Here is a 26,940-nt window from a genome sequence, read left to right on the forward strand (position 1 = left end):
GACATGATTCTTTTTCAATATTAAGGTATACATTCAAGCCGGGTTTATTTACCAATCAAACAAAGTTCATGATTTCCCATAACACATACATCAGGCGGGCACGACCTTGCGATATAGACTGTTTTTTCAAATATAAGGTCATACTCAATGCAGGGTTTATTTAACCAAGCAAACAAAAGGCTCCATGTTTCCATAACTCATCCATCAGGCGGGCACGACTTGCGATATAGATATGTTTCTTTTCAATATATAGGTCATACATCAAGCCGGGTTTATTTACCAATCAAACATAAAGTTCCATGTTTCCCATAACAATCATCTGGCGGCACGGACCTTGCGTATTAGATCATGATTCTTTTCAATATAAGGTCATACTTCAAGCCGGGTTTATTACCATATCAAACAAAAGGCTCCATGATGCCCATAACACATCCATTTCCAGGACGGGCACGACTTGCGATATAGTTATGATTCTTTTCAATATAAGGTCATACATCAAGCCGGGTTTATTACCAATCAACAAAAGTTCAATGATTCCCTATAACATCCATCAGGGGGCAAGATTGGATATAGACATGATTTTTTCAATATAAGGTCATACATCAAGCTGGTTTATTTACCAATCAAACAATACAGTTCCATGTTTCCTATAAACACATCCATCAGGCGAGCACGACTTGCGGATATGACATGATTCTTTTTAAATATAAGGTCATACATCAAGCCGGGTTTATTTACCAATAAATCAAACATGTTCGCATGTTCCCATAAACACATCCATCCAGGCGAGCACGACTTGCGTTATAGACTGATTCTTTTTATATAAGGTCATAACATCAAGACGGGGTTTATTACAATCAAACAAAAAGCTCCATGATCCCATTACACATCCAATAAGGCGAGCACGACTTGCTATAAAGCACTGATTCTTTTTAATATAAGGTCATACTATACATGCCGGGTTTATTTACCATCAAACAAAAAGCTCCATGATTGCCCAATTAACAACATCCATTAGGCGAGCCGACTTGCTTATGGACATGATTCTTTTTAATATAAGGTCATACATCAAGCAGGGGTTTATTAAACCAATCAAACAAAAAGCTCCATGGATTTATCATTACACATCATTAGGCGAGCACGACTTGCGTTATTAGACATGATTCTTTTCAATATATGGTCATACATTCAGCAGGGTTTATTTACCTATCAAACAAAAGGCTCCATGATTCCCATGAACACATCATCAGGCGGGCACGACTTGCGATATAGATATGATTCTTTTCAAATATAAGGTCATACATCAAGCCGGGTTTATTTACCAATCAACAAAAAGGTCCATGATTCCCATTTAACCATCCCTCAGGCGGGCACGATTGCGATATAGACATGATTCTTTTCAATATAAGGTCATTATTCCAAGCAGGGTTTATTTACCAATCAATCAAAAAGTTCCCAGATTCCCATAAACACTACATCAGGCGGGCACGACTGCGATTGACTTGATTCTTTTAAATATAAGGTCATACATCAAGGCCTGGTTTATTTCTACCATCAAACAAACGGCTCCCTGATTTCCCATAAACACATCATCAGGGCGGGCACGACTTGCGATATAGATATGATTCTTTTCAATATATGTCATACATCAAGCCGGGTTTATTTTAACAATCAACCAAAAGTTCCATGATTCCCATAACACATCATCAGGCGGGCACGACTTGCGATATAGACATGATTCTTTTAATATAAAGGTCATACATCAAGCCGGGTTTATTTACCAATCAACAAAAGGCTCCATGATTCCATAACACATCCTTCAGGCGGGCACGACTTGCGATATAGATATGATTCTTTTCAATATAAGGTCATTACATCAAGCCGGGTTTATTTTACCAATCAAACAAAAAGTACATGATCCCATAACACATCCATTCAGGCGGGCACGACTTTGCGATATAGACATGATTCTTTTCTATATAAGGGTCATTCTTCAAGCCGGGTGTATTTACCAATCAAACAAAAAAAGTTCCATGATTCCTATAACCACATCCATCAGGCGAGGCACGACTTGCGATATAGACATGATTCTTTTTTAATATAAAGGTCATACATCAGCCGGGTTTATTTACCAATCAAACAAAAAAAGTTCCATGATTCCATAACACATCCATCAGGCGAGCAACGACTTGCGTTATGACATGCTTCTTTTTAATATAAGTCATACATCAAGCCGGGTTTATTTACCAATCAAACATAAAGCTCCATGATTCCCATTACACATTCAATTAGGCGAGCACGACTTGCGATATATGGACATGATTCTTTTTTAATTAAGGTCATTACATCAAGCCGGGTTTATTTACAATCAAACAAAAGCTCCATGATTCTCCATTACACATCCATTTAGTCGAGCACGACTTGCGTTATGGACATTGATTCTTTTTAATATAAAGGTCATACATTCAAGCCGGGTTTATTTACCTAATCAATCAAATATGTTCCATGACTTCCCATAAACATTCTCCATCAGGCGAGCACGACTTGCGCTTATAGACATGATTCTTTTTAATATAAGGTCATACATCAAGCCGGGTTTATTTACCAATCAAACAAAAAGTTCCATGATTCCCATAACACATCCATCAGGCGAGCACGACTTGCGATATAGACAAGATTCTTTGTAATATAAGGTCATACATCAAGCCGGGTTTATTTACCAATCAAACAAAAAGTTCCATGATTCCCATAACACATCCATCAGGCGAGCACGACTTGCGTTATAGACATGATTCTTTTTAATATAAGGTCATACATCAAGCCGGGTTTATTTACCAATCAAACAAAAAGCTCCATGATTCCCATTACACATCCATCAGGCGAGCACGACTTGCGTTATAGACATGATTCTTTTCAATATAAGGTCATACATTAAGCCGGGTTTATTTACCAATCAAACAAAAAGTTCCAATAAAAGGCATACTTAAAAACTTTCAAAATGCCAAGTCTTTTATATCTATAGTAACAGACATTTTACTTAGAAATAATCTGAAAATTGATTAAAAGAGTAATACCTTGAAAATTTATTTATTATGTTCAATTCGTCTAAACATTTTTAAATAATATAAATTAAAGTACGTGTTTTCTCTAATGGTTTTAAGTGAATCCAAATAAATTAAATGTATATTTAATATTATATGGATTATTCATTATATTTATTGACAAATTTACAGATATATTAGTATGCATAAAATATGCTCAATATGTTTACATTGTCTTTACAAATATAGGTAAAATTCTCTGTATTTTTGTAAAATTCTTATTTGTCTAAGATTATGAATCATGCAAAACTATAAAGTTGGAACTTAAACCATACTAAGTTTACATAAACGTAAAAATAGTTGAGTTAGTAATTTATTGAAACGTTTGAAATAAAACTATATACAGCATTTTAAAGTTTAAAACCCCATATATTCTCCTGTTACTCTATCATTTTTACTTTTTGGCTCACGATTTCAGACCACATTGAATACTTTATTGAACATTCTCGAAAATAATATGGGTCAGTAGATTCATGTACTCCCCCTTTGTTGTCTAAAATATGGTATAACTCGTTCTTTCTACTACACCAGTGTACCAAGTACATTTATTATATAAAATGAATCAAGTATTAAACGTACGAGGCGGCCTTACTACTGGTTCTCATAGTTTCAACATCAACACATATACTTAAATTAAAACTCTAACAGATTATAAAATAATGCTATCCCTTTACAACTAACCATCTAATACATATAAACTAGTTAGTAGTTATTCAATAACATTTTATTAATTTATATATACATAGTCGTTAAACTCAATTTCTATTTACTAATATTTTTCAACAAAGTACTATCCTATTAATACATTAGTTTCGTTAACATGTTCACTGCAGAAGTGATGGTAGACTACTTAAGATCCTCATTATAGTGACGCAGTGCATTTCTCAACTACATCTATTACAGTTACACAGGGGCATATACAAATTATTTCGAGGGGGTGGAAACTCTGGGTGCTTAAATAAGTGTAAAATATCCTCCTAAATATTGATACAGGAATCCTCCCCTGGAATTGTTGAGATTTAAGATCTCATAAACGTGACCTAGCTTCAAACAAACTGTTGGATGTAATTTTAATGTTTATCCTTTAAACTTTAGGGGAGGGGGGAGGCCCAGGGGGCTCAAGCCTTCTATTCTTTAATGTGGCTTGACAGTTATTTTACAGTATTTTATACTTTCTTCCACCACTTACTGGATAATATATTTTTACTCATAATACGATTTCAATAGCCAAAATATTGTTTAACAGGCTGTACGTTTCAAGTTATTTTCATCTTTACTTACAAGAATCAACTACTCAAGAATCGAGTGAAATGTATCAGCTTAGCACGATTGCGCTCAATATAAGTTCGTTGACTAAACAACGATGTTATTCTATCCATTCTGATTCAATTTACTAACCGTTAGTTTATGTTAATTCATTATTATTACAATCAAAATAATCAAAACAGTTCTCTCATTATTTCTTTTATTTATTTAGGTTATTAATTTTAGACAATCACTGCCTCATTAGGTATTTAAAAATTCAGATTTAGTTTGTTATATACTTCAAAATTGCACTTTATTTATCAAATGCGTTGGTATGCAGTAAAATAAAATAACTCTGTAACTTGTACTTAGTTATTATCTTTTTAATGTATTTGTGAACTGTTTAAACGTTAAAAAATAATTTTGTAGTTTAATGTTTTATTGTTGTTTATTTTTCATTGAAAAATAGTGGCCCTCAATAAGAATAAAAGACTGCAACCATAAACTTTTGTTCTAAAAATAAAATAATTAAAATAACTAACATAATTAAAAACGTCAATTTAAACATAGCGTAAAACAAAGGAAATTTAAAAAATTATCTTTTGAATCACCCATTATGAGTATCACATTATTTGGAAAATGTAAAAATGTTTTCAGAAGCTAAATATGCAATTTCTTTACCGACATGTGTACGAAAACAGTTGGTTAGACCAAATGAACCTTAGCCAATGGGGAACAAGGACCTACAATTTCATTATGTCTCGGATGAATAGTAAACTCATTGTTGAAGACGTAATACCCTGGACCAATACTAGGTCACGGCTCCCTGTCCCTTGTGCAGGATCATGTCTGAGGGCTTCCGGAAAGGATAACCTGCTATCAGAACTACCCCAATACATTCTAACTATGTAATCCTCGTGCTTAGTTCCTCTTGAAGGATAATCCTCTTGTTCGTATATTGGAAAGCTTTATAAGCTTTATCATCCAGAAGATTATAATTTGATGGGTGTCGTAGTGACTTGCAAATGTAACGATCCTCGTTTTTATTTGTGCTCAAACTATATAATTGTGTACCTATGATTTAATAGTAGGCATTCTACAGGACTGTAAGTACATCTCTGATTTGTATACTGCAGTCAACCAAATTTGTATATGCATCTACGAACATACATAGCTCTAAACGTTTAGTCATTTCTTGTCATACTTTTACTATTTCAATGTTTATTTTAATTCCAGATTTTGTTATACACTCAAAACAGTTGCAAAAACTATTGTCATAAAATATCTTGCAGATTTGTAGGCTAAAAACGTTAAATTACAGAAACCAATATCTAGAAAAATACAGACAAACTACGGTGACAACTATATTAAAATTTTTGTCATTGTAGTTTATGGTGTCATAAAAAAGACGTATAAAAGCTCTCTGTAAAGTTTGTTGGAACTATTTTGTGCAGGTTTGATTTTTTCTATCGGTTCAATTACTATATTGCGAATAATAGCAGTTTAAGTAAAATATTAAAACTTATTCTTGGTCAGAAACCTATTACAATTATTACTAGAGAAAAATATTTTGTTATAATAATTATTGAAAACTTAAATATTCTTACATAATACATAGTAAAAAAGTAAATAATTTCTTATTTTACCAGGCGAAGTTAGGGCTACAAAGCCCTCTCCAAATTGATATCTACAAAAGTAACGGTTATTTGGACGTCCTTGTTGTATTGTACAAAAAATAAAAATTTTAATTCTTTGTTATTTTTTAAATCGTCTTTTTTAACAAAAGTACTTTATATTGATTTGGCAGCCATCGGGAGGGATACGGATAGTAAACGTTTGTTTACATTCTGGTAGAGATATACAGTGCAGGTCTTTTGGTTCAAAAGTACTTTATATTGATTTGGCAGCCATCGGGAGGGATATGGATAGTAAACGTTTGTTTACATTCTGGTAGAGATATACAGTGCAGGTCTTTTGGTTCAAAAGTACTTTATATTGATTTGGCAGCCATCGGGAGGGATACGGATAGTAAACGTTTGTTTACATTCTGGTAGAGATATACAGTGCAGGTCTTTTGGTTCAAAAGTACTTTATATTGATTTGGCAGCCATCGGGAGGGATATGGATAGTAAACGTTTGTTTACATTCTGGTAGAGATATACAGTGCAGGTCTTTTGGTTCAAAAGTACTTTATATTGATTTGGCAGCCATCGGGAGGGATATGGATAGTAAACGTTTGTTTACATTCTGGTAGAGAAATACAGTGCAGGTCTTTTGGTTCAAAAGTACTTTATATTGATTTGGCAGCCATCGGGAGGGATACGGATAGTAAACGTTTGTTTACATTCTGGTAGAGATATACAGTGCAGGTCTTTTGGTTCAAAAGTACTTTATATTGATTTGGCAGCCATCGGGAGGGATATGGATAGTAAACGTTTGTTTACATTCTGGTAGAGATATACAGTGCAGGTCTTTTGGTTCAAAAGTACTTTATATTGATTTGGCAGCCATCGGGAGGGATATGGATAGTAAACGTTTGTTTACATTCTGGTAGAGATATACAGTGCAGGTCTTTTGGTTCAAAAAGGCTCGTTACCTGTCTGAAATTTAAAGTTCATAATTCAATTTCATATCACTATTCAGTTTTTTTTAGAAGAGGATGTACCAATTTGTTGCTCATAAACTAGGCTGGAAATAGTAAGAATGTAATCTAAATGGTTACAGTCTGAAATGGTTCATCACTTTAAAAAATGTTCTTTTCACCATAAGATTCTTATATTCGAGCACACTGGGTGTTGATATTTTCCGAACATCCAATTTAGTTACATCGATTCATGCGGTTTCAGAGCCTAGCTGAGACAATGCCGGCTTTATAAAGAAGATGCCTGCACGATTTACACTTCAATGCGCGAAGTAATTGCTCACTTGACATTCCGCAGCGGCACAGTTGTATAACAATGATTATCTCCGTCAACCAAGTACAATGGTTGAACTAACCTTCATTTATTAAGGTTTTGTTATATCCATTGAACTGGAATTATGTTTTCACAAAGCAATGAAAGGACTGATGCGAAAAAAATAGAGTCACTTTAATTTTAAAAACTGTATTTGTAGATAATATATTTGGTTTTCCATCAAGCAAATATCTGCTAGTATACAAAATTTACTGTATGGATGGAAAGTCCGTTAAAGAGTAGAATAGAATCAACTAAAATCCGATGACGTTTTTTATCAAAATATTTCATTTGTATCTGTAAATAAAATGTTATTTTTTATAAGACTTAAATGTAAACTTATCATGAATAAAACATGCTAAATGATACAATTTCAACTGTGGAGTCATCATTATTGCAATGTGTTATGCTGAAAATAACTTTCCAACGAACATTTCGTTAAACACTTTTACTTTGCATTAACAGATATATATATATATATATTTAATTTATTTAGTATATGTATATATATATATATATATACAGGTATATATATATATATATATATATATATATATATTTATATATGTATATATATATATATATATATATATATATACATATATATATATAATATAACAATTATTGGACTTCTTGGTATATAATTTCCTTTAATATTTCGGCATTTGCCGTTTTCAAAAAAGTATAATAAAAAATTATAACACACCAAACAAAATGTACATAAGTAAATAAATAAAAAATTTACATAAATAAATAAACAGGAATTTTTTAACATGTGATTAACACCAAAGAGAAAGATCATGAACAGAGAAAGAATCTAGAAAAGGAATTTAGAAAAAATAATACATCATAAAAACAATTTATCATTTCATCTTTTATTCAGACCAAAAGGTACTTTTGATTTTAATATTAACTGATGTGCCTGTTCTAGATTTTCTAAGTAAATTTTGTGTCCATCTTCGGGTACTTTGCAAATACCTAACTAGGCAGAGACGTAACTAAGACTTGGGTTTTCGGGGAGGAATGTAACCGATTGAAGGACGCGCCAAAACGGGGTACGTGTGATAAATTACAACAAAATTTAAATATATTAGATATGCCTATTTAACTCCAGTGTTTCTAACATGTTAGGATGGTCTTATACTAACATTTTAAAATCTAGTTTTGAGGAGGCACCACCTCCCTCGCCCCCCCTGTAGTTACGCTACTGAGAGGCGAGCAACACCCGGTGTTTGTCTTCCCCTCCTTTTCGGTAACCCTCTGACACGGGTTGGACACGAATAGTTTTACGGCCCAATCAATCATAAATTGTCCGACCATCTGTCGCCGTGACGATGGTTTGTTGCCGCTCAGCCTCGGAATCGGTTCTTGTCTTAATTGTGCCATTTATGTTCACTTAACGTTCCATTACACTCCGAGAGAATTACGGGGTCGGACGAATCTAAAGCCTCATAAGTGTCCTCAAACTAACTATTATTTCTTCATATACCAAAAAGTACTTCCTTTCGTTTAAAGTTAGTTCTTGACGAAGGATGGTGTAATGAAGGTGACGTGATCTTTTCGTATCATCATTCCGTTGCGACTGATATATTTTTACTCTTTTTTATTTATTTTGATTTGTTGTCTGTGCGCTAGCGAAGCCCATCACTGAAAGAGATGAGACAATTTCAACTCTATCAGTCCGTTTATTTATACTTCTGGCTGCCCTTTATAGAAAAGTTTGCAGATCTCAAACAGTAGTGTCACTGATATTTCATATCACTAAAATGTCTGAAAAAGTCCTGAAATATTTGTAAGTCCAACCCACTACAATATTAATTCAAAACTGACTAGTTGCTCTATACCAGTACTTTTGTACTAAAAGGGTTTCTCTTGAAAATTTACTTTTATAGGCTATTTATATTGACCCCAATAGTGTTATGAATCGTTTTATATTACAACAGAGATTCCTTTAAGGAAATTGAAGTATAGTGTTTGTAAGATATTGTGTAATATAGGCTATAGACAAACACCAGACTTAATCGAAAAAATTTTGGTTACATCTAAATACGAGTATGATAGAATTGCTAATGAAACAAAATTTAAAACACTACCCTTCAAACGATATTTTCAATTATCACGCCCAAGCAGATATTTTTTTTCAAAACACAGCCTTGTTTCTTCAAGATGATTGGTTATGAAATTGAATTACGTTTTATACCAAATTAATAAAAACTACTGGAACAATAAGATAATTTCTATTGAAATATTATTATAATTTTATTTTATGAATACTTAACTATCTAATTTATTATATTCCAACCTAATTTACCTCTTAATTAGCACTATTAAAAAAAACAATATTCAGCCATAAAAAAAGTGAAATTTTGCTGCTTTATACATTAAGGAAAATTATGTAAAAAAGTAATGCAATGGGCAGTAAATAATGTTATGCCGTAATAAAGAGAGTTCTAAATGAATTCAGGCGATCATTCATCACGTCCATTTACACCGCAGTCCGCGTCATCGATCTTGGCTACCGCACCAGACAGAGTCTTCTCAAAATATGCATCACTCGGCTCTCTAATGTTTTCACTCTTTGTTTTAACAGCAAAATATTGTAAGAAGTGGAAGACACAACGTTCATAGAACTGAATTCATTCACTCAATAATTTTCTGAAATAAACTTGAAAACAAACCAGTCTAAATCGAATGTTCTACATTTCTGTCTTATACAGAATAAATTCTCAGAACGCCCAGCTGTATTTTTGGATGATGTCCTTTTAGAGGAAACATACTCCACAAATGTTCCTCTGGATTGTTCCTTGACACAGAGTTGACCACGTCGAAAATGTGTGATAGAATTTGAGCAAGCATATACGCCTTGCGCCACCTAGCAAAGTTATGTTTACCTAAAATTCCAAAAATGGCCTACTATGGCCTAAATCACCCACAATTTGCGTATGGAGTGAGAATTTGGGGAGGCTGTGCCAAAACAAATTTGAGCGAGTCTTCAGATTAAAAAAAAGGCTCTCAGAATAATTAGAAAGTTAAATTACAGAGTCATGTAGGGAATCTCTTAGGGAGCTTGCATTTCTGACATCGCCCTTTCTCTACATATTTGACGTAATGCAGATCAAAATGCCCTTTGGTCCATGACGGGGACATTTACCGATATGAGACAAGAGACAAGGACAACTATCGAGCCCAGCGTCACAGGCGGACGCTGACGCAGAATCTGCACAAGTTGGTGTCAAATTGATCAATAAGCTATCAGAAAGTATAAAGTACTCCAACAATTAATACCAACTAAAAACTCGTATAAAACGCCTATTGGTGTAGAGTGCATTCTCTTCTGTCGATGAGTTCATGATGAGCCGCTGGGATTTATGAGAGACATAGGATCTGGGATCAGTGAGAGTGTGCTTGAGTAAACGTGTGGAAGTGTAACTTTGGGCGCATGTTTGAATAACTATTTACAAATAACGATTTACTGACTTTTGCAATGCAATGTACAATTGTGAAAATACAATAAAATAAGATTTTATTTGATTCATGTAGCCTGGAAGGTACGCCCCTGTGTATGCGCTAATGCCCAAGTAATTATTGGATACTCTAGTCTTATGATAAGGTGTTCGTTCATATGAAGGACTGTCCAACGTGGGTACAGTGTCCATCTATATCGTGTAGCAGTAAAATACACACAACTTAGTGCGTTATACATATTTTCAAGATAAGGGTACGCCACACAACACTTCTATAGCTACACGTGTTACTGCACGTTAAAGTGACATATGATTGTACTCATTTTAATTATAAAATTTATTTGTTTTGTAATTGCCTCATGTTATGATGGTAATCCATAAGACCAAGATAAGAATACTCACAAACAGTATGCAGAATGTTATGTAGTGACGTGCATCATCATCGAACTGAATGTTGGCTGCGTAGAAATGAACCTACTTGCAATACTTCAAGTCTGAAGGTCAGTTCCCTTTTGAAATATTGTGCGAACAGACCAGACAGATAGACAATGGAAATTTGTCCAGCCCCTGAGTGATAAGCTTCCATGGCGCTCAGCTAATACATTCTATAATTTAGAACTTTCATTGAGGATAGACTTGCACTCAGAAAGCCATGTGTTGTGCGGATAGACAACTAAACCTATCTTGAGGTAGGTTAGCACTTCAGCAGTTATCTCACTATCTCTGATGAGTGGTGGGTTCGAAAATAACTTCAGCACCCTTCAATGGTCTATCTGTTTAATAATAACCCAAGCTAAGCCTCCCTACGAGTACCTGTGCCTGTATCGGTCTTGACTCCTGTTTGGAGGGTTTCGGGTTCAGTGCCCTGTAAAGGTCAGTCTGGGTCCACTCAGCTGGGGCATGGAACACCGCAGAGTTTGATCGTCACTGATGTATGATGGAGTACCGCGGTATTTAAATGAGCTAAGTAAGCTTTGCCTGTATCGGTCTTGACTCCTGTTTGGAGGGTTCCGGGTTCAGTGCCCTGGAAAGGTCAGTCTGGGTCCACTCAGCTGGGGCACGGAATACCGCAGGGTTTGATCGTCACTGATGTATGATGGAGTGTCGCGGTATTTACATGAGCTAAGTAATCTGTGCCTCTATCGGTCTTGACTCCTGTTTGGAGGGTTTCGGGTTCAGTGCCCTGGAAAGGTCAGTCTGGGTCCACTCAGCTGGGGCACGGAATACCACACAGTTAGATCGTCACTGATGTATGATGGAGTATCGCGGTATTTACATGAGCTAAGTAATCTGTGCCTGTATCGGTCTTGACTCCTGTTTGGAGGGTTTCGGGTTCAGTGCCCTGGCAAGGTCAGTCTGGGTCCACTCAGCTGGGGCACGGAATACTACAGAGTTTGATCACACTTACCGCATAATGGAGTATCGCAGTATTTACATGAGCTGAGTAATCAAAGCAAGGGATTAAAGTAAGAAAAGGTGATGATTGCTTTATTATTACCCAAAGTATACTCCCATGAATAATTCGTACATCTTTAAGAACAAACAGCGAGAAAATATGTATTCTTCAAATCCCACTTAGAAGGAAAATATAGCACTCGTGTTTGGCTCTTATGTGGGAATACTGTATTGCATATATTAAATGCAATAATAATCTTAATTATGTGAGTAATTTCCACGCTGCCGTTGACATGTACGACTGATGACATAATGTGAAGCTTATTATCTTTAAACATTTTTAAAGAATTGGATCCTATTACCATGATACTTGGTGAGACATCAAAATGGCTGAGTGTTAGCGAAGTCTACCACTTAAGAGGTCTATTTGGTGCATAGAAAACACTTATTAATTGTACACTTTAAAACGTGAACGTAATTTGTTGATTACTTCTTGATCTCAAGTGGCCGATGCCTCTTAAAAAATTTAAAATATACTACTTAAACAAAATAAAGTTATATAATATACTGTATTTGTATATATAAATTTGTTTGTATATTACATGTATATACAAATGTTTAGTATAATTTCTTCAATTATTAGTTGTGAGAATATAAAGTTATTTTCAAAAACATTAAAGAAGTGGTTATTGGGTTTTGATAAATTAGATTTTCTTCTCTGCATAGATTCCTAGTTAATTAAAGAAGATAACAGTAAATTTTAGTTTGAATTTATTTAAGTGGATTTTTATTTGCTTTGTAACTGCAGCAGCACACTTTTAATAAATTTTTTTTAGGAGCTTATAAAAATCAAAGTTTTGTTGACATTTTCTTTGAGCTGAAATAGATTTTTGTTATAAAAGGAACCTCTCCACAGGCACTTGCCTCTAGAGGCCCTAGTTATTTTTGAAAATATTTCTTTTAATTTACGAGATTTTAATAGATTTGTACATTGTGTATACATTTGGTTGTTTAGGTTAGGCTACTTTATTGATTTATTACATTGTGTATACCATTGTATATAATGTGTTATTGTAATGTTTTCAAAAATAAATCATACTCTATTCTATATATAACATTTATATATATATATATATATATATATATATATAAATATATATATATATATATTAACATTTTAATAACTCTGTGCAATTTGAATAATATTAAATAGTATTTGACGTAAAATAATTTCTTCTCTGAGGATGGCAAATCCGAAATATTTTTATGTTAAGATCTTTTACTCAGTTTTCCCAAAAAAGATTGACGGTACTAATTTTCTTTCTTTTCTTTCATTTATGGTTAGATATCACAAGCAGTGTAGAGTAATAAATAGGAACCATACGCATAGAAGATCACTTTACATTTCAACCTCCGTTGTCAATATTGTCAATATTGGTGATTTCATTTCCGAATATTGGATTTAACTGGCAGGTTAATATCGTTTCAGGCACTTCTATAAGGATGGTTTGGAACGATACATACAGTGGTGGTAGTCTAATGTAATTACTGTAATTGATATTGAAGCTTGTATTCGTGTTTTGTTCTGTTTTACGTCCAATATTTCTATTGAGTGCAATACCCGAGGTGGGTAGTTACAATAATAGTGATTGGCTTTGTGTTATTAAGTAGTGCAATAATGTTTCTATTATACAGTGCCAATACGGTGTTAAAATACAGTGAAATTTGATGCTGAGCAGACTATTCCTAGAATCTGGATTCATATTCCTGTAAAGAGATAAAAATGTCAGTGACGAAGAAGCTTAACGTGAAGTCTTTACTTCTATTTGACATCAGAGACGCGTTGACTATACACAAAATAAATTAATATAGGCGAAGAGGTATTTTTTTTGTTTCATTAGGGGCACTATCTAGTGAACTACCATGCCATGATCATTAAACACGTTAGAGCATCCGGGTGTGTTACATATAACATCCTTTTTCTTACGGCTGCTCAAGAGTTCGGAATCCACTATCAGCGTACAACAATATACGTATATTAAAATTACAAAATATTAAGTAACACAGTGGATTGAATATATAATGAAATTACAACGTTCATTGAAGTATATCTAATCCTAATTATAGTGTCCAATATGATAATTATGTGAAAGCTTGAGTTAATTTCTAGAGTTTACCCGCTAGGAAATAATAAGCTTATACCATTAAATCAGTTACTTTGGCCTGAATGATGCAGTTGCTATACAATTCAATTAATTGTAGCAGTATTCAAATATGACTAGAAATAAACATTATTGTTTTGTTGCAGGACCGTTTAGACAGGCTTGGAACCACTTCACGGGCTTTATAAGTAAGTAGACAGTAAATTAATACTTCACTTAAGCTCCTTATGATAAATGAATCTTGTTTTCTCCTATACGATTAATCTTGTACTTCTATGTGTAACGTTGAAATGTTACAAACGTGTATGAGAGTTCACTCGTAGTTCAATAGTCGAGAGACAATCCGCGTTATAAGAGAACACAACTTGATTTTGTTGGAATCGACATAGAAGTTAACCCTAACAAATTCATTGCTCCGCCATCCGTGCAAGTTTTAATGGCGGTCGAAAAGAGATTTTATCACACGGGTGAAATTATGTACTATTATTTTTTCAAAGATCATCCTTTAATCTAGCTTGACACACTAAAACTAATCGTAAATCACGCTTATTATTTGAGTGCCTAACGGGCACCTTGATGAATATTAAGCAAGGAGATATAAATCTCACAAACAATCATTTTTACACAGTTTTAACCCTTTTTATAATCCGCCAAATGTAAGGTGGTTAGTGATCAAATGTTCCTTAGTAAAGTTTTCTCTTTCGATGTAAAGCAAACTCGAATTGTGTGCTTATACAGAGCATTGAAATGTCAGCTTCTACACTAGTAATAGGGAATATAAATTATTTATACGAAAACAAAATTCCAGTCTATTAGCAATTAATTGTAATGAAATGTTTTATTTTTTCATTATTTAATACCAAATTTAAGTATTACATAAACCCCTTTTCTTAAATTAACAATTTAGTACGTTAAAGTGTTAAAAATAATTGAATTACCGCAAAATGTCTCTTAATGTAATCTATTTGTTGTGCCCTTGTTAATGGAGCCAATGTGCTTGTATTGTACTCAAGTTTACAGAACACAAAGTGAAGTCTTTCTTTCTTAGTACACTTGGATTTCGTTTGTCAGTTTGTCGTTTTTACTGTGACGGCCAAACGAGTAGGTTGATTACCAGAACGATGTGTGGTCTGTTTGCCTTTGGTCTACTGCACTCTGTCTGCCCGGCTCTGTTTGTGTTTCTGTTTGTATGTCTGCCCTGCGACTAGGGCCAAATAGGCTGACCATTTGTCACAGATTCAGAACGGTTTTGTTCTTTGTAAATGGCCCAACTGGTGTTACACAAATGTGGATGTGCTATATATACTACGAGTTTTCGTGTGCCGCCATTGATATTTTAAGCCTGCACATACGTTTTCCCCATAACAATAAAATATGAGTTTATTAGTTTTGAAAGTACAGTAGTCAACGTTTACCTATATGGCGGAGAACTTCATTTTTTTCTAACAGCACATCAGTATTTTATGTTAATGTCAGACATAATATGTAATTTTAAGATGTTTTTGTATTATTCCCATTTTAACCTTTATAACTATCTCTTTTTTGTCTAATGTTAAATGTTTTATATTTTAAACTATTTATGAGTGTTTATTGTAAATGTTCAAAATCTGATAAAGTTTAGGCAATTATATTAAAAAAATGTTTTAAAATATGGACAATGTGTGCACGCCAAGCATTACAACGTGTATTTTTGGCCCGCGTGGCCATTTATTCGAAATGCCGGCAGAGCCGTGTGACCTGCTCGCTGCAATGGCATATTATTTTTTATCAATGCACGTGAACCATATCTAACGTACGTGAAGAAGACATAAGCTATACAACGCTTATTGTTATACCATATACTATTTCATTTTAGACTAGTCTACTACATACTATTAGGAAACACTTTTATATAAATAATATACACAATACAGTACAGTTTTTATGCGATTTTATATATGTACGTAATTTTATTTTGTTCCTCTTTATTTTTGTGGCCTCGTAGACTTAAGCACATGGCCATATATGTAAGGGCTGTGTAATTACGATTCAGGTGAGTTTTGTTAGCGATATGACATCGGCCGGGACAATAGTCCCTTACGCTGTATAACGCACTAAACTACAGAATGCCGCTTATAACAGATAAAGCTCTCTAGGAGTCACTCAAGGTCTTAATCGAACATTTTAACAATTATTAAATACTTTTTTAAACAGTACACTAATCATATACAGTTTATTCGTCTTAAGATAAATTTTGTTTTATGATAAAAGTGTAACACAAACAATTACTATTCATGTCATGAGTTTCAGAATGTGAGGAAGTTGCTTTTTGTACAGTTAGGTCACCAGAATCTAGGTTTGTGATAATAGTTTAAACTTAATTTGTAATTTCAAACATTTTCTGCATGTACTAGTGTTTGGCTCACAGAACGAGTTACAGTAAATTATAAACAATTTCGCGGGCTGAAGCCACCGTGAACCTCACCGGAAAGCGGTATATGCCTGCCATCTGTATACAGTTTTACTGGTGTGACTAATCTACAAGTTTATTAACAATGTTGTTATAAATAAAGCTGAGCATAAATGTATTTATTAATATCATGTTAGATAAAGTTATAAAGGAAGTCAAATTCTTACAAATAATATTTTAATCAGCTATGTTATGAATGGGATTGTAAACTGTGATTAAGAAATATGTAAGATTACACACACATTACGGTATTACTAGGAGACTAATGAAGTACCACAGTAAGAGATTAAACTATATGACGCAGTGAATGCATGTACAATCTGCTCATGATAATATTCACTTCAACGTGTTCGTACATCACAAAGCACCATGGGGACTGTAATATCCACTGTCAACACATTGGTAAGCCGCATAGCGTCGTAGTGGCCTGCTAAAAGTCAACAAAGTGAAATGGTGTACTGCTCGGGTAACGTCGTGGTATCGTTTACTGTCCCTATCAACACAACGGTGGGCGTACAACACATAGGTCCCTGTAATGTCAACAGTCAACACAGTGGTATACCGTAGTCATGGCGTCGTAGTGGCTTGCTAAATTAAACTGTCAACAATGTGAAATGGTATACTAGTGAAGTATCAGCGTGGTGACGTGTACTGTCCACTGTCAACAAAACGGTCGGCTAACAACACATGCAAAACCTACAGCCCTGTAACTTGGCCGGACACTGTGTTATAACACGTATGACCTTTAATGTCTACTGTCAACACTAGGTCATCAAAGTGTATCAATGGATGCCATGGTGAACTGTAATGTCTATTGGCAACATAATGGTAGAAGTAGCACTTTGGTAAAGTGCAGTGTCTATTCATTATCAACACAGTGATGTGAAGTGTGTACTGTCAACACAGCGGTATACCACGCACCGCCGCCGCCGCGGGAGGTACAGCGGATACAGGGACTGTCGGCCTCATGTCCGGGAACCATCAATTTCACGGTCATGGTTGCAGCTATCAGCTGACCGGTTGTCTCCTATCCTTTGTCATTCGAGCTGACATTCACACAATCTATTGGAACTGAAGCTTATGTCCTAGCGGTATTGTAAATTGGAAACATCTATTTTATGTATTGATTACTAAATGTTTGAACATTCATCACGTAAAATTATTAATGTACAGATAAGAAAGAGTTTTTGCATCACATTTCTCTTTTAGATCGAGATACCTCACTCGTAGTTGCTTCCAGTTGTTAAACCAAACATTTATACTATTATGAATGAACTCTTATCTGTCCACTCTTACTAATACTAGTTTAAGGAACGTTATCCTTGTCTTGTTTGGATTTCTAGATTTCAAAAAAATTGTTTCTAAGATTTGGACAATACCTTTGATATTTATTAGGAGATTACACAACTTTCAATGTAAATATCATCACTATGGTAGTTGGATTATTGTTTATTCAAAGTATAAGTGCAGATACTTTGTGGGAAGTTCACTAACCAACATATTTTGACAAAATCTCGTAAGCAGTTACTTTATCAAATTTCGTAACTTAATAACAAAACATAGCATTATTAGCGATGGACAAGACTAGGTTATATCTGTCAGTCATCGCTATGTGTTAAAACATCACAAACACAACGTTTCGAGCAGTTCCTCCTCATCTGCTAATTCTAAAAAAGATAACGCTAATCATGCAAATAATTTTCAAAATTAAACACACAGTTAGAATAATAAATCGGAAACTAAAACCCTTTTAAAATTCTTTTACTTCAGACACGTGTTTCAGTATAAACCATCTCATTAATGTTCACACTGAAGATGGTTTATACCGAAACACGTGTCTGAAATAAAAGAATTTTAAAAGGGTTTTAGTTTCCGATTTATTATTCTAACATAAAGATAACCCTATAATGTGGAGTTCATAACATAAACACACAGTGTTTAACTTTTTACACGTTTTAACTTTTTTGGTATTTAACGTCTGAAGAAGAGGATATATATCAGCTTTCAAAACGCCGTTTTTATTGGTATACAAATCGATGCTAAATGTTGCACACCTTACGTCAATGTAAGAGTTCTTCCGTGATGTTAGTACTGTTCATAAACACTATTTGTATTATCGCACCAGTTGATATTTCTACTGTCGCGAATAGAAGGTATATGAAATCCCTTTTTTAATACTATGAAAAATTCTTTCCCTTGCTATCAATTATATTGATGTGAACATAAAGTGGAAGAGAATTTACTCTAGATCTCAAAATATAATAATACGAGTATATGTCTTGCCTTAGATAGTGTAACCTCAATTTGAGAGATAGAACTTGAATTCTTAATACTATTTTTATTGGACAAAACTTCATCTTTTTTACTAGAAACGGCCGTTAGGTTTGCTGGTAACCATTTTGGAACGACGCTCAGCCCAATTCCATGGTTTGACATGCAACATAACAGAGCCATTCTCGTTCACGTACAAATGGAGTTTCATACAAAATTTAAAAGTCTACAAACGAAATCATTTTCGAGTTGTCTTTATACAGATACATGCACACTTTCTTCTCATTAAATTAAGTTTCATATCAAGGTGTAGATAATAAAAGTCTACAAACGAAATCATTTTAGAGTTGTCTTTATACAGATACATGCACACTTTCTTCTCATTAAATTAAGTTTCATATCAAGGTGTAGATAGTAAAAGTCTACAAACGAAATCATTTTAGAGTTGTCTTTATACAGATACATGCACACTTTCTTCTCATTAAATTAAGTTTCATATCAAGGTGTAGATAGTAAAAGTCTACAAACGAAATCATTTTAGAGTTGTCTTTATACAGATACATGCACACTTTCTTCTCATTAAATTAAGTTTCATATCAAGGTGTAGATAATAAAAGTCTACAAACGAAATCATTTTAGAGTTGTCTTTATACAGATACATGCACACTTTCTTCTCATTAAATTAAGTTTCATATCAAGGTGTAGATAGTAAAAGTTTACAAACGAAATCATTTTAGAGTTGTCTTTATACAGATACATGCACACTTTCTTCTCATTAAATTAAGTTTCATATCAAGGTGTAGATAGTAAAAGTCTACAAACGAAATCATTTTAGAGTTGTCTTTATACAGATACATGCACACTTTCTTCTCATTAAATTAAGTTTCATATCAAGGTGTAGATAAATCATTTTAGAGTTGTCTTTATACAGATACATACAAACGAAATTCATTTGTAGAGTTGTCTACAAACGAAATCATTTTAGAGTTGTCTTTATACAGATACATGCACACTTTCTTCTCATTAAATTAAGTTTCATATCAAGGTGTAGATAGTAAAAGTCTACAAACGAAATCATTTTAGAGTTGTCTTTATACAGATACATGCACACTTTCTTCTCATTAAATTAAGTTTCATATCAAGGTGTAGATAGTAAAAGTCTACAAACGAAATCATTTTAGAGTTGTCTTTATACAGATACATGCACACTTTCTTCTCATTAAATTAAGTTTCATATCAAGGTGTAGATAGTAAAAGTCTACAAACGAAATCATTTTAGAGTTGTCTTTATACAGATACATGCACACTTTCTTCTCATTAAATTAAGTTTCATATCAAGGTGTAGATAATAAAAGTCTACAAACGAAATCATTTTAGAGTTGTCTTTATACAGATACATGCACACTTTCTTCTCATTAAATTAAGTTTCATATCAAGGTGTAGATAATAAAAGTCTACAAACGAAATCATTTTAGAGTTGTCTTTATACAGATACATGCACACTTTCTTCTCATTAAATTAAGTTTCATATCAAGGTGTAGATAATAAAAGTCTACAAACGAAATCATTTTAGAGTTGTCTTTATACAGATACATGCACACTTTCTTCTCATTAAATTAAGTTTCATATCAAGGTGTAGATAATAAAAGTCTACAAACGAAATCATTTTAGAGTTGTCTTTATACAGATACATGCACACTTTCTTCTCATTAAATTAAGTTTCATATCAAGGTGTAGATAATAAAAGTCTACAAACGAAATCATTTTAGAGTTGTCTTTATACAGATACATGCACACTTTTTTCTCATTAAATTAAGTTTCATATCAAGGTGTAGATAATAAAAGTCTACAAACGAAATCATTTTAGAGTTGTCTTTATACAGATACATGCACACTTTCTTCTCATTAAATTAAGTTTCATATCAAGGTGTAGATAATAAAAGTCTACAAACGAAATCATTTTAGAGTTGTCTTTATACAGATACATGCACACTTTCTTCTCATTAAATTAAGTTTCATATCAAGGTGTAGATAATAAAAGTCTACAAACGAAATCATTTTAGAGTTGTCTTTATACAGATACATGCACATTTTCTTCTCATTAAATTAAGTTTCATATCAAGGTGTAGATAATAAAAGTCTACAAACGAAATCATTTTAGAGTTGTCTTTATACAGATACATGCACACTTTTTTCTCATTAAATTAAGTTTCATATCAAGGTGTAGATAATAAAAGTCTACAAACGAAATCATTTTAGAGTTGTCTTTATACAGATACATGCACACTTTCTTCTCATTAAATTAAGTTTCATATCAAGGTGTAGATAATAAAAGTCTACAAACGAAATCATTTTAGAGTTGTCTTTATACAGATACATGCACACTTTCTTCTCATTAAATTAAGTTTCATATCAAGGTGTAGATAGTAAAAGTCTACACACAAAGTCACTGTAAAGTTGTGTTGTATGTGTTGGGATAATTACGCTACGAGTGTTAAATATAACATATGTTAAAATCTCAAGTACACTGAATTCGCTTAAGAGTTTTTATTGCGTATGTATCTTGTTGCCGTGCTTTAAAGACGGCTATCACTCGTAGGGCTCGACAGTTCTCATTTCTGTCTGTCTGTATTATATTTCGAAAAGGAACTGACCTACATAATTAAAATTGTGTATTAAGCTTATATGTATCAGAAACGCCTTTTTCGATAATGTTGCATATAATTCAATGGGATTTGGATGAGCATTAGTGAGTTATTTTACTTTGGTCTTATGGTTAATCACGGTCGTAACGAGAAGATAGTGGAATAAATATATTTATAAACAGACTCAGTACACTCATAAAAGATTTTAAAACATGACATATTATTCAATACATATTTCCTAACTATACCAACACGTGCATCAGAATTTTATAGTACATCGAGACATTAAAAGACAACGTAACAACGTTTTTTATTACATTTTTCGTTTGATGGACATATATATTATTATACAGTACCACAAGTTTACCTATACTGTATCAAATGTAAATATAATACACGCAATTTGTGTTCGTGTAATAGAAGTACAATTTTGATTATATTTTGCTAATAGATCTAGGGAAGGATCGATGGATCGGTGGTGGAGCCAGCCATGGCAAACAGTTTGCCTGATCGATTACGTACGATGATTTGTCAACCAATAAACACATCATTAGCCGTAGCCGTCTACGTCCGTTACATGTTTAGAGGCAATAGTCGTGGTATGTATTTGTCCATCTAAGTGCTGTAAATTTCATTATAAACTGTTATGACATTTACTGCTATTTCTTTGATTAGAACATTGCTGTATATATTAGTTGTATCAGTTGCTTCGTGTTCTATTAGGTTTTTATAATTACACAAAACATTTTCAATTACTTCCTTCGCTAAACTATTGTTTTTAAGGAATTCATAATATTTTGTATGAAATAATATACAGTGTGTATCAAAATGAATGACCTGATTTTAAAACTCAATATCTATTGCTAAAAATTTACTACAAAAATAATATTTATTGCAAAATACTCAAAAAATCTTAAAGTTTTAGGTATGTCATTACAAATGTTCTATATGTCCACCAGCAGCAGCGCGAACAACATCCAGACGATAGCTAAATTCCTGATAAACCTTACACACCGTATCTGCGTTTACAGACCTTATTGCAACAATTATTCTGTTCTTTAGTTCTTCGATGTCATGAGTTAGAGGGGGAACAAACACTTTTTCCTTCACATATCCCCACAAGAAAAAGTTGCATGGGGTCAAGTCTGGTGATCTTGGAGGCCAAGAATGAAGGGCATTGTCTCGAGGTCCCGTGCGCCCTATCCAGCGGTGGGGCAGAGTGTTGTTGAGAAGCTGCCGAACATTGTTGTGCTAGTGAGGCGGAGCTCCATCCTGTTGGAAAATAAACCTAAAACTTTAAGATTTTGTGAGTATTTTGCAATAAATATTATTTTTGTAGTACAATTTTATCAATAGATATTGAGTTTTAAAATCAGGTCATTCATTTTGATACACGCTGTACATAATTGACAGAGTGTGATCCGAGAAACTGGGCAAATTTCGGTATGTCTGTACGTCTGTCCGCGCGATATCTCAAGAACTAACTGGTTTATAGACATAACATGTTCCATCAAGTTTTATTCCCATATAAGCAACATCGAGTTGGATAAATGTACATGCCTTCCCTGGCTATTTGGCTGAGCCCTATAACATATTTTTCCTTTTATTAATGTAAAGAAATTCTTTAAATTAATAAAAGGACTACTATCGTGAATATTTTAATGTGTTGGACTTACGTCTTAGCCGAAGCTTGAAGCACGTTTATTTTATAATAACCGTTTACCATATAAAATAATCTATCATAAATATTTGTGCAAATTCATAAGCATTAAAATGTGTCCATACTGTTTATCATTTTTTACTATTTTTCATATGCTGCTTGTATGCTGCGTGTAAAACGTATTCCCATTGACATACGAGTACAGTGCTTAAAATAATTAATTATAAATAGAATTAATTTCTTAAACCCATTTAAAATTATGTATAACAATTTTTAAAATGAGGCTTGGTAATTAAATATAAATTTTACATAATAAATGTAATATAACAAATGTTATTAATAAAACAATATTGATGCTTAGCACTATATATTATTAAATCAGAGTCTATAATTTTAAGAAATACGTAAATCTTAATTTTGTCATAATCAACTATTTTTGTTTTATTGAAATTTTAATTTTAAAGTTGTACAGATGAAATGTAACTTTACAGATTGCTTAAAGAACGGCTCTGAGTGGAAGCTGACTTACGCTCATTTAGGTAGCAAATATGTGGATTCAGCCATAGGACAATTTTTAAAACTGGCTAGTTTTGCTAAATAATCAACATGAAAGTATTTAAGTAATAGTAACCAAAAATATATAGCAATAAATTGTCTCATACATTTGAAAATCTGTCGTTGATTAAGTTTTCCTTTCCATGACGTACATTTATGTGTTGAACATATTGACCATTATTTATTTATTGTAGAGAATAATTTTCATCAACGCAAGGTTTAGTCGTTCGGACTTTAAACATTTGAAGTATCTGTCGTCATTGTGTTGTTCAGCATGATAGTCAGAGCGAATTCATCACTCCCCGGTCATATCAAATATCATCGCGTATTGTCTGACAACAAAGGACAATTAACAGGACTACCAACATATCGTTGATGTAACTCACTAACTATTATTACGCGTGAACAATATCATGGTTGGCTAACAATAGTTAGTTCATACAAACCCGTGACGTCATACAATGTTCCACAGTTATAAAGCAAGGCTTGTAAATACTATTTACCAAAAAGGCCCAACCAGTTGATAGACATTGCTCGTATAAACAACATCAGCTAAGTTCCTAGGCCAGCTTAGCATGCTATCTCGTTCCTATATGGAACCCGTTCAAACTTTTAAAAAACACGTCTCATTTATGGATCTAGAAAAATTAAAACTAAAAAACTCTTTTGTTGTAAACAGCTTTTTGTATCTCGACTATATGCGGTTTAAAATGTAAATGTTTGATTTAAATCCCATAAGCATTTTTAAATAATCAAAAGAAGCAAAAGAAAATGTTAAACTTTATAAACAAATGTTATCTTAAGCATATGAATTGTTAAATTAATTTATCAACAAAAAGGCAAAGTCTGATTTAGACAAAATCACAACTCATATACATCATTTTTGACATTCAAAAATAATGGTATTCGTTGTAAAAGTAATTGAAGTCGTGTATTTCTAAAATAAACCGTATCATTGTGTCAGTTATTACAAAATCTACCTACTTTTTTTATTGAGTCGGGAGGATTATTTAAGAGGTGCACTGAACAAGAAGGACACGGCTTGATCAGTTATTATCATCTTAACTCTATTCAGTGAGTGTAAAGAGTAAAGATGGTTCCTGACTCACAAGGACGAGTAGGCACGGGCAAGAGTATGGCGGTGGCGGCGAGGGGTTTACAGTGTTCTGACCACTATATTGCAGTGAGTGATTGGCCATTGAGATCAGAGGTCCTTTGAATCATATCACTCTGTGGTTTTAACTTGAAGTTATTAAATTATCCAAGTGCAACTGGATTTTAGTAGGTCATGTTTTTTTATTCCTGGTTTATAGAATTTCAGTTATCTTCTCTGAGAAGACATTAAAATATATCACTCAACACTTATTTATAGTTAAGTTTACAGTATAAATTTTTTAAACAAACTTAAGGAAAACAGGACGAGTGTAGCAATGCGATATTTTGCAGGATATAGTTATGACTTCAAAGGCAACACGTTTTTCAATTATGTATTACTAGAGGAATTCAGCCATTTAATGAAATGCTATTTAAGAAAGATTCTCATTTTTAATAAAGATTTAGTTAAAGAAATTCCATAATTTTAATTTTAAAAACATGTTACTTGCTTCAGGAATCATTCATATACATATTTATGTTACATATTTCGCATATTATATAATAGCCGTACGCTCAGGCGTGTTTGTATGTGCAGTATTACAAGATAGCGCCGAGCACTGCGTTAAATGTATTATAATAGCCGTACGCTCAGGCGTGTTTGTATGTGCAGTATTACAAGATAGCGCCGAGCACTGCGTTAAATGTATTATAATAGCCGTACGCTCAGGCGTGTTTGTATGTGCAGTATTACAAGATAGCGCCGAGCACTGCGTTAAATGTATTATAATAGCCGTACGCTCAGGCGTGTTTGTATGTGCAGTATTACAAGATAGCGCCGAGCACTGCGTTAAATGTATTATAATAGCCGTACGCTCAGGCGTGTTTGTATGTGCAGTATTACAAGATAGCGCCGAGCACTGCGTTAAATGTATTATAATAGCCGTACGCTCAGGCGTGTTTGTATGTGCAGTATTACAAGATAGCGCCGAGCACTGCGTTAAATGTATTATAATAGCCGTACGCTCAGGCGTGTTTGTATGTGCAGTATTACAAGATAGCGCCGAGCACTGCGTTAAATGTATTATAATAGCCGTACGCTCAGGCGTGTTTGTATGTGCAGTATTACAAGATAGCGCCGAGCACTGCGTTAAATGTATTATAATAGCCGTACGCTCAGGCGTGTTTGTATGTGCAGTATTACAAGATAGCGCCGAGCACTGCGTTAAATGTATTATAATAGCCGTACGCTCAGGCGTGTTTGTATGTGCAGTATTACAAGATAGCGCCGAGCACTGCGTTAAATGTATTATAATAGCCGTACGCTCAGGCGTGTTTATATGTGCAGTATTACAAGATAGCGCCGAGCACTGCGTTAAATGTATTATAATAGCCGTACGCTCAGGCGTGTTTGTATGTGCAGTATTACAAGATAGCGCCGAGCACTGCGTTAAATGTATTATAATAGCCGTACGCTCAGGCGTGTTTGTATGTGCAGTATTACAAGATAGCGCCGAGCACTGCGTTAAATGTATTATAATAGCCGTACGCTCAGGCGTGTTTGTATGTGCAGTATTACAAGATAGCGCCGAGCACTGCGTTAAATGTATTATATCCCTTTCCAAATAACAAAAACAATGTTTTCTGTTCATGATACTTAAAGAGAAAAATTTATAAATTAAGGAAATAAAAATAAATTTGTAAAATAATAAATAATTTTTTAGTTGGTTAGTTGGTTATCTTCCTTTAAATATGGAAATCAAACAAAAAAATGGTAAACACCGGTTATTAATTTTGTCTAAAATATGCGTTTAGTGTAAAATATCCGTAACTTTTGTTCCAGCGTTTAATAAGTATTCTGAAAACAAAAACTGATTCTTAAATTAAAACATATAATGTCACTTCGTGCTGTTCAATTCAGAATTGTGAAACGTACTTTTGTGAATA

General features: G+C 33.5%; 1 protein-coding gene across 2 annotated transcripts in view; it reads left to right on the forward strand.

Annotated features, from left to right (window-relative positions):
• The window catches only part of LOC124364094 (trophoblast glycoprotein-like), a 276,854-nt gene that overhangs the window by 185,432 nt on the left and 64,482 nt on the right, over nt 1-26,940 (forward strand). For both annotated transcript variants that reach the window (XM_046819276.1, XM_046819277.1), the window contains exon 4: nt 14,468-14,509. The gene's annotated coding sequence lies outside the window, so the exon portion shown is untranslated. The remainder of the gene's footprint in view (nt 1-14,467; nt 14,510-26,940) is intronic.

Source organism: Homalodisca vitripennis, chromosome 6, assembly GCF_021130785.1.
Source record: "Homalodisca vitripennis isolate AUS2020 chromosome 6, UT_GWSS_2.1, whole genome shotgun sequence".
Taxonomy (NCBI): Eukaryota; Metazoa; Arthropoda; class Insecta; order Hemiptera; family Cicadellidae; genus Homalodisca; species Homalodisca vitripennis.